This window comes from Glycine soja, chromosome 10, assembly GCF_004193775.1.
Source record: "Glycine soja cultivar W05 chromosome 10, ASM419377v2, whole genome shotgun sequence".
Lineage (NCBI taxonomy): Eukaryota > Viridiplantae > Streptophyta > Magnoliopsida > Fabales > Fabaceae > Glycine > Glycine soja.
The window spans coordinates 10,537,734-10,543,733 of NC_041011.1; positions in this window are offsets into that span (position 1 = coordinate 10,537,734).

Here is a 6,000-nt window from a genome sequence, read left to right on the forward strand (position 1 = left end):
ATTTTCATTCATAGCATGCTCACTTATAGCTTTCATGTGTACTTATGGCATGTTGAGCTTTTGAAAAAAAAATGATCGATGAATAAGAAACTTCATTTGGAGTGGGGATGTGGAGAACATTCAATGTAGCTTGGAACTCCTTGTGCAAACTGTTTGTTGATGATGATCTTGGCTTGCGATCTGTCACAACTATAAACAGAGTTGCCATGTTGAAGTTGGGTTGGGAGTTGATCTCTTCAAATCTGCATTGGACGAAACTACCGAGGGGAAGAGTTTTAAAGAAGAACGAAGTCATCTCAGGTCATATTTCCTCATCCATTTGGATTGACATTAAATCTGAGTTTGTTTTTTGACGAATAATTCCATTTGGCTACTAGGAAAGGGTACCATCAATTTTTGGTGTGATAGTTGGTTTGATATTTCCATTTCTAATCTATTTGATATTCCTACTATGAAACATGCTCTTCTCCAAGCTACTATTTGTGAATTTTTGAAAATGGGTAATTGGAATCTTTCTAATTTCCTTGTTGAGAATTTTCTTGATATTACTGGCATTATTTTGTAAGTGACTATCCCGACTGCTATGGAGGATGATTGTTTGATTTGAAAAAAATCTCCTTCAGGAATATTGACCCTCAAATACTCTCATTTGTTCCTTTCCCCCATAATGAATGATGTTACTTAGGCTAAGAGAATTTGGAGCTCTTGTATTCCTCCCTCCAAATCTGTAGTGATATGGAAAGCTCTCCATCATAGGCAGCCAACAGATGAAAACTTAAGGAGAAAATGTATTACTATTGTTTCGATGTGTTACAAATGTGGGAGTTGCTTCGAAACCACTAAACACATTTTCTTATCTTGCTCCTTTGCTCATCAAATATGGAATTGGGTTCAAAATATGCTTGGCTGATCCTTGGATCTTTCTTCTGTCCAGAACATTCTTTTGATTAGTATGGTTAGTAGATGTTCTCAAGATTAAGACTTTGTTCTTTCAACTATAACTTTTGCTATCTTCCATATATGGAATAGAAGAAACAAAATTAGATTTGAGGATCATTGTCAATATGATTAGAGGCTCCTATATCAATAATTCACACCGTGTTTTTACCTATCATTCTTTCTATGGTGCTTCCCTTATGATTGTTCAGAAGATTCACCAGAGTTTGCCACTATTCACTGCTCAAACCTGTCAGTCCGCCCTTGTGTGTATCCATCGCTGGTAGAATCATTCCTCCATTGGAATGACCATTTTGGATACCCAACCACCTGAAAATAGTTTGTGGCATCATGTCTTGTTCGGTTGCAGTGCCCACAAACCATGGACTTGTCTTTTGCATCTCCACGCCCTCTTGTCCTTCCACCAATTTGCACAGCCAGACCAACAACTTCCCCTCGTTCCTCCTTGGTTCTAGAAATTCCCTTCACACATTTTTCTTGTATGAGAGTAGCATATACTCTGTTAAATGATGACAACAGATTAGTAGCAAGAAGATTTGAACGGACTGTCCCATATAACACATCATCCAACCCCATCAATAATTAATGTACTTTTTCTTCTTCCCTCCTCTTTTCTAATTTCGCCTTGATGTCACATTTGCATCCTCAACACGTGCATGCCGGTATCTGCTGGTAGTTTGCCAATTCATCGCACAACATATTTAGATTTCCTTAGTAATTTACCATGGTCATTCCTTCTTGCTTGCATTCAGCCGGTTCTGATTTCAGTTGTTGAATCCTAGGGCCGTTCATCACTGAAAACCATTCTTTAATGTCTTCCCACAATTCTTTTGCATTCTCCATGTAAGAGATAGTGGAACGCAATGATGTTTCAATGGTGTTTAAAATCCAAGACACCAACATAGATTGCACGGTCCACCAATCCTCCATCTCTGATGATCATTCCTTTGGATGCTTTACGGTGCCATCCACAAAACCCCATTTACGCCATGCACGTAAGGAGGTTTTCATAGCCTTAACCCCTTCTTTGTAGTTTTCACCCCGTAATTGGACTTGGGTGATCACACTTTTAGGATTGTCATTCAAACTTAGATCATATGGAGACGATGTTCTCTTTACCGTCTCTGATCCTTCATCGTGCTTATCCGCCATTCTTCAATACTCATTTTTGAATCAGAGCTTGGCTCTGATACCAAGAAAACAATAAATGGAATTTGTTGTTATGCCTCTATTAGAAACAATCGATAGATATATATACAAGGTCATCCAACCACCTAACTAAGATTTCTCCTATAGCTTTTCCTGTCATATATGATACAACTATCTATCTTAAAAATAAGTGATCCCAATAATCAAGAGATCAAGATACAAAATAGAATTAAAATACAATAAGAATTAATACATACAATCAGAATTAATACAAATAGAATCAATTAAGATCAGCACAATCATGTAGCAATATTCTCAATACAATTAGGATTAGCACAATCATACAACAATATTCTCAAAATTCTGCATTATATAATCATCGTCTTTCAGCCCCTTGGACTCTTTACAACCGTTGGGTGAATTGTATAGATCCAACTAAAAAGTTTAGTTTTAGAATTTTACATATCTATCGCGAAGGCAATGCTTATGCTGACAAGCTTGCTTCTTTTGGTGCATAGAATGCAGGCAAAAAAAAAATAGTAAGTGTCATGAATCTCTGACATAAGCTTCAACCAATTAACATTGTTTGTATGACAACTGTTGTAGTTGGACAGCAATCACACAGTTTGTCCACCATGGTATGCTTTATGTTCCTATTGGTTATAGTTTTAGTATGCTTTATGTTCCTATTGGTTATAGCTTTGGTGCTGGAATGTTCAATTTGGAGTCCACAAAAGGAGGAACTCCATATGGTGTTGGAGTTTTTGCTGGAGATGGTACAAGACAAGCAAGTGAAATGGAGCTGGAGCTTGCAGAGTATCATGGCAAGTATATATGAAATTAGCCCATAAAAGCTAGATTGGATTCTGTGATTAAAATTCCATTAAGCCCTCCTAGCTAGGTCAGGATTCTAGTCTATCCAAACCAATGTTGTTAATGGCGGATGACGATTCATGGCAGAAAGCCAAAAATCCGCCATAAAAATATGGTGGATGGCATAGCGGAAAATGGAGAATGTCATGGCGGACAAAAATATATATACATATATATAAACTCATTGAAATTGAAAAAAAAAACAATGGATTGCATTCAAATAAACTAAAAAAGTTTCATGAGTTAATACAATAATCAAGTACCAACACCAAATAAACTCATTAAAGAGTTCAAAATAAGAAAATGATAAAAACATAATGCAAAGTGCAAAGTGAAGGTTCAGGCTCTAATCATCTTCTCCAATCCCAACATAATCATATTCGTTATTATCATATGGTAATGGAGCATCTCCCTCTCCCTCTTCCCCATCAGATGCCTCAAAATTGACCATGATTTCTTCTTCTTCAGATTCAAGATCAATATTCTCCTCAAAATCTAGATCCTCATCATTTTCTTGGACTACTTTTTGCTTCCTTGATGAAGATCCAACAACCATTGCTTGTTTTTTTAGAAGTTTGGGTAGCAGCAACACTTGTTGTTTTTTACTTTTTCCGCCTAGTATACATCCTACACTCCAACCCCCGAAGCCTGATACACAGTTGCCCAATTTAGAGCATCATCATCTTCAAATACCAAATCATTTCCAGCATCATTATCATCATCTTGATCCATCTCTCCCACGATCCGTTCATTGCACACATCAATATCATTAAGAGAAATTGGATCAATTTCATCTCTTGCATTATATCTTTGCTTCAATTGTTGGTTGTATTTGACAAACACCAAATCATGCAACCTCTTGTGCTCAAGCCTATTTCATTTTTTGGAATGAATCTACAACATAACAAATAAATGTTGATTTCAATCTCAAATATACTCCAAATAAAACTTGATCATAAAAATTAAATAAAATTAAAAAGTATAGTTAGTGTTTTGTCACAATTACTTGCTCAAACACACTCCAATTTCTTTCACATCCTGAAACACTGCAAGTCAAACTCAAAATTTTAATAGCTAGCTTCTACAAATTTGGAGTTTGTGACCCAAACATTCGCCACCAATATGCTGCAATACCAATTACCAACTAAGAGCATAACTTAGAATTATGAATTATAACATTAATACATAAAAAAATAGTATAGTATTTGTATTTTTCATATGGTAAAAGTTTCTTACTAGGAGAATGGGTTTTCCTTTGAGCCATTGCAAAGTCAGAACCAAAGTGTTCAACACCAATAATGTAAAGGTGCAACTCGGTTAGAATTTTCTATTGCACATCAAATTGTGGAATTAACTTCTTAATACACTCAAACAAACCATTGGTGACCTCAAAATCAAAGTCCAAGTCAGTGTTGTCATAAAAGAACTTTGGATTTAAGAAGTGGGCAGCTGCATGCAATGGCCTATGAAGCTGAAAATTCCATCTTTTATCAATGATTGCAAACACATCTTTGTACTTGCTTTCATTGTTGTTGAAAGACTTGATAATTGTTTCTTTTGCCTTGTCCATTGCTTCATAAATATAGCCCATGGCTGGTTTCCTTTCACCATCCACAAGACGAAGCACTTTCACAAGTGGAGCCATGACTTTAAGAGTGTAAACCACACTATTCCCAATAAAAGGCATGAGCACTACCTTTGCAGCTTCTTTTCCCTTAGGCTCCTTAGATAGCTTGTTCAAGGTCCATTCATCAGAAGTAAACATCTTTCTAATATTGGTTTTCTCTTTATGGAGCCTTTCTAAGGTTAGATAAGAAGTGGCAAATCTAGTAATAGCATGTCTCACCAATTCCCTCTTGTTTATAAAATTTCTCAACAAACTTAAGGTACTAGAATGGGCATAGATAAACCCAACTAGATTAATTTCCCTTCTAATTGTCTTCCTTATCAAGGGAAACTTCCCAATATCTTCAAGCATCAAATCAATACAATAAGTTGCACAAGGAGTCCAATAAATATGTTTCCTTTTCTCCTCCAACAACTTACCCTCTAAAACATAGTTGCTCCCATTATCGGTTACAACTTGAACAACATTCTCTTCTCCAACTTCCTCCATAATGGCATCAAGCAACTCAAAAATCTTTTCACTTGTCTTTAAAAAATCAGAGCCATCAACAGACTTCAAAAACATGGTACCAACTTGAGAGTTAATCAAAAAATTAATGATGCATCTTTGTTTCCGATCAGTCCATGCATCGAACATAATAGTACAACCATACTTGACCTATTGCTCCCTATGACCTTTCATCAAATTTTCAGTATATTCAACTTCCTTCTTCAGGAGTGGAACTCTGATGTCATGATAGCTAGGAATGGACAAATGTGGTTCATATTGACGAATGGCTGCAACCATATTCTCAACGCTTTTCAATTTAATGAGGTTGAATGACAAACCGCTTGGTACCAAAAGCGAGCAATATGTTGATGCACCTTCAATACTTCATTCTTATCCATTGACTCTCTTATGTTCATTTGCCTCAACATCTCCATTTTTCTCCAATTGATTGCATTTTCTGAATTCTTACAAAATTTGTCCATTGGTCCTTTTTTAGTCCCACACTTTGTCTTAGCACTTGCAGTAGCATTAGAAGAGTCCGCAAACTCATCATCTTCACTTCCATCACATCCAATTAATTCACCAAATTCAAAATCTCTTATATTTGTCATATTACCACTGCCAGAAGTACTGTAAGTGGTCCCACTTTTTTTGGTAGTCATATATTCCTTCAACTCTTCGACTACATTTGGTGGAGTTTTCTTGCAAGCTACAATGTTATCCGACTTCCCAATCAGGTGTTGTTTGGCTCTGATTATTCCTCCCTTTGTGATTTTTTCACAGAAATTACAAACAATTGTGTTTTTATTCCTTCCACCAGTGGATGACAATATTTCCAGCTTGGGTCTGTCTTATTTTTCCTCGTTGCACTTGTAGTAGTAGCATCGAATGATGGTTCAGCCATT